The sequence below is a fragment of the Dipodomys ordii genome, unplaced genomic scaffold, assembly GCF_000151885.1.
Source record: "Dipodomys ordii isolate 6190 unplaced genomic scaffold, Dord_2.0 Scaffold156, whole genome shotgun sequence".
NCBI classification, from domain to species: domain Eukaryota; kingdom Metazoa; phylum Chordata; class Mammalia; order Rodentia; family Heteromyidae; genus Dipodomys; species Dipodomys ordii.
Window position 1 is genome coordinate 89,248 of NW_012267372.1, and position 10,457 is coordinate 99,704.

The 10,457-nt window shown below is 55.4% G+C and overlaps 1 protein-coding gene across 1 annotated transcript in view; it reads right to left on the reverse strand.

Moving 5' to 3' along the window:
* Gltscr1 (glioma tumor suppressor candidate region gene 1) overlaps positions 1-10,418 on the reverse strand; it is a 35,897-nt gene extending 25,479 nt beyond the window's left edge. The window contains exon 1 of the mRNA XM_013032570.1: positions 10,329-10,418. The gene's annotated coding sequence lies outside the window, so the exon portion shown is untranslated. The remainder of the gene's footprint in view (positions 1-10,328) is intronic.
* Between the last annotated feature and the right edge of the window lie 39 nt (positions 10,419-10,457).

Sequence of the window (10,457 nt, forward strand, 5' to 3'; positions counted from 1 at the left end):
ACTGACCAGGGCAGGTGGACAGCACCATGCCTGGGAGGAGGGGTGTCTAGGACAAGGCTGAGCCTAAGGCAAAACTGGGAGACTATTTGAGGGGGGGAAAAAAAGCGAAAGAGCATCTATCTGCCTCCCAAGCCCAGGCCCTGAGTTCAAGTCCTCCATTAACCTAGAATGCTAAAGGTAAGTAGCTAGGTGCTGAGCCTGTCTCTGATATTCCTCAGATTTTCTTCTCTTTTCTTTTTTTTGGTCGGTCATGGGCTTGAACTCTGGGCCTGGGCGCTGTCCCTCAGCTCTTCAGCTCAAGGCGAGTGCTCTACCACTTGAGCCACAGTGCCACTTCCGGTTTTCTGGTGGTTTATTGGAGATAAGAGTTTCACGGACTTTCCTGCCTGGGCTGGCTTTGAACCGCGATCCTCAGATCTCAGCCTCCTGAGTGATCTCAGCCTCCTGAGTAGCTTGGATGACAGGCGTGAGCCACCGGAGCCCAGCTCCTCACATTTTCTTTGCACTCACTGAGATCTTTTCAGAACCCTGCTTGGTAAGTACTCATGCACTCCGCAGTTAAGTACTGAGTTGTGTGTCACGGGCCAGGCTCTGCCAGAGACGCGGAGGGGAACAGCTGGAGACAAAACAAAGCCCATGTTCACTCACACTCAGTGTCCCGGGAGGGAGGGGCGGACACATGAAAGAACAGTGAGATTTGACATTCGCTATTTACAAATAGGGAAGACATGTATTTGACTTCCATCCATTGATTAAAAATGTAAATTCCAGCTGGGTGGTGATGGCTCTCGCCCATAATCCTAGCTACTCAGGAGGCTGAGATCTGAGGATCGCGGTTCAAAAGCAGGAAAGTCCATGAGACTCTCCTATCTCCAATAAACCACTAGGAAAATGGAAGTGGTAGAATGCTCGCCTTGAGCTGAAGAGCTGAGGGACAGCGCCCAGGCCCAGAGTTCAGGCCCCACGACCAGACCCCCCCAAAAAAAAATGTGGGTTTCCTAATAGGACCTCAGTACTCCCTTCCCCCACTTTCCCCAAACTAAGAACTACCACAGAGGCTGGAGTGTGGCTCATGTGGTAGAATGCCTGCCTAGCAAGTTCCAGGTCCCGAGTTCAAATCCCAGCACTGAAACACCACCACATACTCCTAAGGACCTCTCAAAGACGGAGAACCCCGGGGTGGGGGGGAAGGGGGTCAGGTAGGAGTGCCCTGGTGCCTGCAGACACCTCCTGCCCCCCCAACCTCTAACCTGGCCCCTTCCTTCTGTGCCCTGTGAGGGAGGCTCCCTCGAGCCCTGCCCGTCCTGAATCTCCAGTGAGACCGTGGGGGAAGGCCAAGGAAGTGTGGGCAAATCAGATGGAAAGTCAGAGGTAAGGTGTGGACAGGGGTCTGGCCAGGTCACCAACTTGGGAGTAGGGATATAAGGACACCGCCGGGAGCCATGTCACAAGGTCCCAACCTCCATCCAACCCAGGAAATTCCAGGCCAAGACACCTTTGTCCCTGACTTTCTCTTACCTGGGCTAAGTTCTTTCTGGAAACTCCCTGCTTTATTCCAGAGGTGTTGACCTTTGGTCCAGCCTTAATTCCCCCACCCCCCTCCACCAGCCATGCAGCCCCTGGGTGATGAAAGTCCTCCAGAATACTCTCCCTCTCCCCCCCATAGTTGTGGGGGCATTTAGGCAAGACCCCATCTCAACCAATAGCTGAGTGCAGTGGTGCACATCTGTCATCCCAGCTATATAGGAGACTGAGATTGGGAGAGTCAAGGATCTAAGCCAGCCTGGGCAGGAAGTGATACCCTATCTCAAATAAGGTCTCAGTAGATACTAGGAGCTCTTCCTAGATAGGGGGTAAGCCCCCGCCACCTCCCCCCACCCCCACCCCATTTCCCAGGGGTATAGTATAGAGATGCAGCAACAAAGGGAAGCAGAGGGCTGGGCCCTGGTAGTAAGCATTTGAGACCTCAGCACCCACACCCACCAATGGCCACACCCTTAGTCACAGGACACTGTGTGTGCACATGGTCACAGTGACCTGGCACACCCTCTGGGAAGAGCCGCAATGGCATGCTGGGGGAAAGGATGTGGACTGGTGTATTTTGATTCTGTGTGGGTTATAGCAGTGCACACAAATACTTGTCAAGACTAAAAGTGAAGTTGGGAGTGGTAGTGCATGCCTGTAATTCCTGAGGAAGACAGAAGTCCATGGTAGCCAGCACTCTAGGGGGCATTAAGGAGGACCCCAAAGCCTTAGCCACACAGATATAGCTATTCACTACCCAGTGGGGGCATAAGGGACACAGACACTGGACGGACCACTCAGAAGTCTGCTGCCACCTCCAGCATCAGTGTCCCTCCCTTGGATCCTCTCAAATCCTGGAAAGAGCCAGGGCCAGGGGCTCACACCTGTAATCTCAGCTACTTAGGAGGCTGAGATCTGGGGATCACAATTCCAAGCTAGCTCAGGCAGGAAAGTCCGTGAGACTCTTATTGCCAATAAACCAATCAAAAGCCAGAAGAGAAGCTGTGGCTCAGCGCTGGGAAGGTGGCTCAGTGGTAGAGAGCTTGCCTTGCATGCATGAGGCCCTGGGTTCGATTCCTCAGCACCACATAAGCAGAAAAAGCTGAAGTGGCACTGTGGGCTCAAGAGGTAGAGCGCTAACCTTGAGCTGAAGAACTGAGGGACAGCACCGAGGCCCAGAGTTCAGGCCCCATGACCGACAAAAAAAAAAAAAAAAAGAAGAAGCTATGGCTCAAGTGGTAGAGCAACTGGCCTTGAAAAAGCAGGGAAAGCAAAAGGTCCTAAGTTCAAACCCCAGTATCAGCACATAAAAAGTAAATAAACAGGGCTGGGAAGGTGGCTCAGTGGTAGAGTGCTTGCCTCACATGCATGAGGCCCTGGGTTCAATTCCTCAGCACTATATAAGCAGAAAAAAACAGAAGTGGCACTGTAGCTCAAGTGGTAGAGCGCTTGCCTTGAGCTGAAGAGCTGAGGGACAGAGCCCAGGCCTAGAGTTCAAGACCCACAACTGACCAAAAAAAAAAAGAAAGAAAGAAAAGTAAATACACAGCTGGGTACCAGTGGCTCATGCTTGCAATCCTAGCTACTCAGGAGACTGAGATCTGAGGACCGTGGTTCAAAGCCAACCAGAAGAGAAAAGTCTCTGAAAAACTCTCATCTCCAATTCATCACTCAAAAACTGGAAGTGGTATTGTAGTTCCAAGTGGTAGAGCGCTAGCCTTGAGCAAAAGAGCTCAGGTACAGCACCAAGGCCCTAGCACCTAGTTCAAGAGACTAACAAAAAATAATAGTTGAAATGAGATGAAGTCTAGAACTTACTTTAAAAATACTCCAAGCCAGGTGCCAGTGGCTCACGCCTGTAATCCTAGCTACTCAGGAGACTGAGCTTTGAAGATCATGGTTCAAAGCCAGCCGGGCAGGAGTCTGTGAGACTTTTTTTTTTTTTTTTTGGTCTGTCGTGGGGCTTGAACTCTGTCCCTGTGCTCTTCAGCTCAAGGCGAGCACTCTACTGCTTGAGTCACAGCGCCACTTCTGATTTTCTAGTGGTTTATTTAGAAAAGAGTCTTACAGGGGCTGGAAAGGTGGCTCAGTGGTAGAGCACTTGCCTTGTATGCATCAGGCCCTGGGTTCGATTCCTTAGCACCACATAAGAAAAAAGAAAAAAGCCAGAAGTGGCGCTGTGGCTCAAGTGGTACAGCGCTAGCCTTGAGCTGAAGAGCTGAGGGACAGCGCCCAGACCCAGAGTTCAGGCCCCACAACCGGACCCAAAAAACAAAAAAAGTCTCACGGACTTTCCTGCCCGGGCTGGCTTTGAACCAAGATCCTCAGATCTCAGCTTTCTGAGTAGCTAGGATTACAGGTGTGAGCCACCAGCACCCAGCTCTGTGAGACTCTTATTTCCAATAAACTACCAGAAAACTGGAAGTGGTGCTGAGGCTCAGTGGTAAGAGCACTAGCCTTGAGCTGAAGAACTCAGGGACAGCACTCAGGCCCAGAGTTCAAGCCCCACAACCGACCCCCCCTCCCGCCCCGCAAAAAAAAAAAAATACGGGGCTGGGAAGGTGGCTCAGTGGTAGAGCACTTGCCTTGCATGCTTGAGGCCCTTTTTGCACCACATAAGCAAAAAGAAAAAAGCTGGAAGTGACACTGTGGCTCAAGTGGTGCACCACTAGCCTTGAGCTGAAGAGCTGAGGGACAGCGCCCAGGCCCAGAGTTCAGGCCCCACAACCAGACCCAAAAATTTAAAAATACGCCAACAAAAAAAGGGGGAAAAATAGTGTGGGGCAGGAGGAGGGGAAAGTAGGCCAAAAAAAGATCAGCAGAAAATTGTTAGGAAAGACACTGGTGAAGTTTCCACCAAAGCTGGCTGGCTAGGCTTTTCTCTCCAGTCCGGGTGGGTGCTTTACTGCCCTAAATGTTACCTAGTGCTTAAAATGCCAGCCCTGGTTGGGGAGGAGGGACAGGACGCAGTGGCACAGGATGTGATTAGCACAAGCACCTCCAACATCACCAAAATAAATTCGGACCGACCAGGCATAATGGCGCATCTGTAATCCCAGCTACAGGAGGCAGAATTAGGAGGATCATGGTCTGAGGCCAACTTGGCAAAAGCACACAGATTCTATCTGAAAAGAAAACAAACTAAAACCAAAAGCTTTAAGTGGGAGGACCTGAGTTCAAACCTCAGCACCAAACCAAAGCCAACTAAAGGCAAACTTCTGGGGAAGGCAATGGTGCTTGGGTATTGAGCTCATAAGAGACCTCACCTACTAACCTGAAACGTAACTCAAATCACAGTCATGATCACAGCATGCCAAGCATGGTGCAAGGTGCCCCTGTCCCTAGTGGCAAAACAGGCCCCGTGTGCCTGGCCCAAACTCAATGCCAGGAATCTGCAGATCACAGTGAGAACAACTAACTGCCAGTGTCATCTGCGAATTCCTGGAATCGGTACGCCTGGCTGGCAGCAGACCAGACCAGGAAAATGAGACACAAGAAGGAACTGCTTTGGTCACAGGGGTGGCTCAAGTGCTAGAGTTCCTGCCTGACTACCAAGTCCAAGGCACTGAGTTCAAATTCCAGTACTCCCCCTACCAAGGAAGGGATGGCTTGTAGCCCAGCTATGGAGGTGTATACCTATGATAGGCAGAGAGGGCAGGGTGCTGGTGGCTCACACCTGTCATCCTAGCTACTCAGGAGGCTGAGACCTGAGGGTCATGGTTCGAAGCCAGTCCAAGCAGGAAAGTCTGTGAGACTCTCATCTCCAATGAACTACCCAAAAGCTGGATGTAGAGCTCTGGATAAAGTAGTAGAGTACTAACCTTGAGCAAAACAACAACAACAACAAAAACCCCAGGGACAGCACCCAGGCTCTGAGTTTAAGTCCCAGAAGCAGCATATACAAAGAAAGAAAGCAGAAGGCCCTGAATTTAAAACTCAAGTGCCATCAACACCAAAACCACACTTATTCAAATCTTGTGTCTGCCCAGTTTGAGGGTTCACAACCCAGAAGGACAGAAAAGATACCGAGCGCCTGAAATGTCACAGCCACACTGACTACCAAAACCTTTACAAATGTCACATAACACTGCAGCCACCGGACAAGGTAGGTCCAGAGATGAACCCACTCAACAGAGAGGAAGACTGAGTCCCAGAGTCAGCCAGCTCTTTGCCAAAGCCAGCAAGTGGCAGAACCAAGATTCAAACTGACAGTCGGGTTCCAGAGTCTGCACTCCTGTCCCCCAACAAGTAACAGGCATGTAATGCTGGCCATAGGCAGAAGAGCAAGGTCACTGAGGCAAAGAGAGCTAGGCCTAGCCGACAAGTTGACTGAGATTGACCAGGATAGAGAATAACTCCTTTCAAACTACAACATCAGAGAAATAACATAGTAGCCTGGCATCAGGGGCTCATGTCTGTTATCCTAGCTACTCAGAAGGCTAAGATCTGAGGATCATGATTCAGAGCCAGCCTGGACAGGAAAATCCATGAGACTTTTATCTTCAATAAACCACCAGAAAACCGGAAGTGGAGCTGTGGCTCAAGTGGTAGAGCACTCGCCTTGAGCTGAAGAGCTCAGGGATCCAAAGTTCAAGCTCCATGACCAACAAAAAAGAAAAGAACACAGCTAGGAATAGTGGCGCCCACCTGTAATCCCAGCACTCAGGTGGGCATCTTCAAACTTACAGGATACATAGGAAGACTCTGTTCCCAAAAAAACCCCAAAAAACAGGGAGGGAGGAGGGAGTCCGATTTGCAGATCCGGATGCAGCAATCCAATCACAACCACTTCCCAGCAGGACCTATACCTTTGGACCTCTTGCCTGAGCCACACCTCCACGCCTATGACAGAAAACAAGGTCTGTCCAGCCAGTGGAATACAACAGAGTCAAGAAAAAGATGAAGATTCACATGTGGTGGGCTGGGGGGCTGGGGGGGGGGAGGAAGATACGGTGAAAAACAATGTGCCCAACCACAGGAGAGCACATTAGCATGTGGGCACAGTGAAGACACAACGGGTACACACAGAGAACCTCTCAATGGTGTCGTCTGTCCCTGGGGAAGAGAGCTAGGGACACCAAAGGTGCCAGAGAGGGGACATTGTGTCTCCGGAATTTGAAATTTGTCCCAAGGAAAGGGGAAAAAAAAGAAGGAAGGGAAAGGAGAGAGGGAGAGAGAAGGAGAGAGAGGGAGGGGGAGGGAGGGAGAGAAGGGGGGAGAGAGAGAGACACTTCTTCCCTGGTGGCAGCTGAGGCCACCCAGACAGAACTAATCAAACCCTGCAGCAGCTAATTCAGGGTTCCTGCTGGGCTGAGTCCTAATTTCCAGATGGATCCTCAGGGCCTGGGCACACAGTAGGCCCTCAGGAATTTTAACTGGGAAAATTGCTTCCCCTGCCACCAGCTCCACCACCACCACCACCACCCCCAACCAAAACAGACGCCACTCAGAAATCTCTCCCTCTGGATGGGGAAAGTTGCATGTCACTGACACAAAGGCTCTAGTCAACGGGGACAAAACACGAATGGGGGGTGCTGCAGGAAGAACTGGGGGACGCCCTGGAGACCATTCACCAAGCTCTGACATGGTGTGGCCCTGAGGGAGCAAACTCAGGCAAGAGAGAGCGGACAGACATGGCGATGCCAGGAGGGGGAAGAATGCTGTGTCTGCTCACAGGGAAGGTATACTTGTGGACACCTTTCAGGAGACCTCCCCCCAAAACAGCCAGGAGGAAGAGAACAAGGCTCTCATCCCATCCCAGGCCCTGGCCCCGGGAAAGGAGGAATGCCTTGTTTCCCTGTTTCCAATTAGCTCCCCGCCCCCCCTCCCCAGCAGCCTGGTGCATTCTTGAGACCAGAAGTCAGGACAGCCTGGTAGGTGGGGGTAGGGCTGGTTGGGGGGGGGTGCCTGGGGAGGACTGGCAGCTGCTCCTGCACCCCAGGGCCTCCCCTCCTATCCGAAATGTCCCTCTCTGGACCTTCTGTAGTGTCAGACAGACTCCATATCCCACCCCAGCCCCTCCCCCACAAAAAGTTGGCCAAGGCCCCAGAGGCCTCTGGGAAGGAAGTCAGCTGTGGGCATCCTCCCCCTCCCCCTCTCCCCCCCCCCCACAGGGCAGCTCTAAGCTTCCCTTGCCTCCACCCTTCCCTTCTCACTCAACCTCCAGAGTCTCTTCCCCATGCCTGCTATCCTTGCAAGGAGCATCAGAGAGGGGACTCCCTAAAGCCACAGGGATCCCCCAGCGCTGAGGGCAACTTGGCAGCTCCCCCTTTCTACCCCTGCAGCCTGGCCTGGAGTGGGTCCCCCACCAACAGCCATGGCCTCAGCTGGCAGAAAATGGATCACTAGCAACACCTGGCAGTGGATGTACTGGCTGGGGCCAGCCCTGTCCCCCCCCTGCCCCCACCCCTGTCAGCTCCAGTCCCCCCCTTCTCCCCTTACTTGAGGGGGGGAGAGTCTATGCCAGAGGCCTCACTGCTCACCCGAGCATCCACACCCACAGGCCTGTGTGCCAAATATAAATCACACATTTGGTCAATGCTTTCCCACCTAGGGTCAGTTATCCCAACTCTAATTATTGTCATGTGCGCATGACACTGAGCCAAGAGGTGACCGGCCTGCTAGAGGGTTACAGGAGGTCGTGGCCTGGCCAGTCAGCTGGCATCCCAGGGCAGAATGACAGCAGGTCACAGGGTAGAGGATCAGGGACCCCAACAGGGCAGTCCCTACCCTTCCAGCTGTTCTTTATCCCTCCCTCCTTCCCTAAACCAGATCTCAGGAGGAAACATTCCCTGCTCCTTTAGGGGGAACCCAGGACCCCTGAAATCCAAAGGCCAAGAGTGTGCCACAAAGACATGAGGAAAGACTTCACAGATTGGACTTTTCCCATGGCAGAACCATGTAAACAAAACATGAGGCAAGCTCCTGAACCCCTCTGGGCCTCAGTGAGCCCGCCTGGAGAATGGGGACAATAACAGACCCGGGGTTGGTAGCACTCGACAACCCATAATACTCTTCCCCTCCTCCCATAAAGCGCTGTGGTTATTTCCGGCTTCTGGGAGAGGGGGAAGGTCTGGGGAAAGGCAGGGGAGGTAACTCTGCCCCGGAAGTCCATGGGGGCAGAGGAAAGGGATGGTCCCAGAGAGACCTGTCTCCCATTTCTCCATCTGGGGCGTGTGTCACCCTTGACAGGGCCCCCCCTCCCCCAGCCCCAGGTGCAGAGAGAGCATGAAAGCCAGAAAGCTAATCCTAAATCTCAGGCCTAGAGTCTGGGGGGGGGGTAAAGGTGTCCCTAGATTTTTATTGCAAGAAGGGGAGGAGGGTGGGGGGGTGGCTGGGCACCAACTGGTACCCACAGCCTGGGGGGGGGATGTCAGAGCTGTCACCAAGACTCTCCCCCCTCCCCCAAGAGAGGTGACCCCGCGGCCTCTGACCCCCACTAGCCCGGAGGTTCAGCTGCTCAGAACCACAAAGCAAAACAAAGGCGCGCGGGGAGGAAGCGGCCACGGTGCCTTCCAGCCCCCGCCCGCCCGCGCCGCGGTCCTCCCTCCCGGCTGGCGGCCGACCAAGGCCCGGGCAGGGCCGGGCAGGGCCGGGCAGACCCTGGTTCCCTCGTCTCCCGGCCGCCGCCCGTGACAGGAGCCCGGGACGCAGCCGAAGGGGGCAGCCAGAGATGGGAAAACCAGATGGCTCGTCCCTCCTCCTCCTCCTCCTCCGCCATCCCTCCCTCCCTCCCGCCCGCCCGCCCTCCCGCCGGTGCCCGTCGAGGGGCCCGGAGAGGCCCGGGCTCACCCCCGGGAAAGGGCTGCCTTTGTCTAAAGGTCACCACCCGAGCGCGGTGCCCGGGCTGGGCCTGGTGCCTCCCCTTCCCGGCCCGTCCGGGTGGAGATCGGGGGGGGGGCATGACAGGAGTTGGGACTCCCCCCCCTTTTCTCCCCTCCTGTAACGTTCGCCAATTCTGGGGCCCGCCGGCTGGGGGTGGGGGGGGCGGGGGCCCACCGGGTCCCTGGCTCGGGGAGGTGGGGGGCAAGTTAACTCCGCTCATTGTTTGGGGGCGGCGGGGAGGGGGAGACCCCATCCAGCCCTCCCCAGCAGGCCGAGGTGCCCCGGAACCCCCACATTCCCCCTCCCCGATCCATGAGAGCGTTTGGGGGAGGGGGCGCAGGGGACGGGGAGAAACGGAGGGCTCGCTCGCCTCGGACCGGGAAATAGCCACCGGCTGCCCCACTGCCCTCATCGGTTCCCCCAGACACACACACACATACACACACCCCGAAAGGCGGGGAGCGGGCGAGGGGCGGGGGTCCCCCGAGGCAGAGGGGGGGTCCCGCCCTTCCCCCCGTGGAACGTCGGGTCTCGCTTCTCCGCCGCTCCATTGTATCCGGGGCCGCCGGCGGGAGGGCCGGGGAGGCACCGGGAGCCGGGCTGGGGCAGGGGCCGCCGGGTGTGTGTGTGTGTGTGTGTGTGTGTGTGTATAGGGAGAAAAGGGGGGGGTCCCCGAAAGATCGGGGTGACGACGGTGGAGGGAGAGAGCCGGGGTGGGGTGGGGTGAAGATGATGGTGGGCGCCGCCGAGCAAAAAAAAAAAAAAAGAGAGCGGAGAGGCGGCGGGCGCTGCGCCCCGGTTGGGGGGCTGAGAGTGTGTGTCGGGGGGGGGGCTCGGCCCCGGCTCCGGCTCCCCCCACACACACCCTCGCCGCCAACCCCCACTCCCCCCCTCGCTTTTGCGCCCTGTCACAGCCCCGACTCGCAGGTAGAGAGAGTTAAGAGATTTAAAGAGAAATTGCTACATTGTGAGAAACTCACCCTGATGTTTGAGCAGCCGTCGGCGCGGGGTCTCCGGGACGGCCCCGCACGGGCTGCACAGGGAGGACCCAGAAGGGGCCGGCCGGCCGGGCCGGTCAGCGCACTGCCTGATCGCATGGCGGCGGCGGC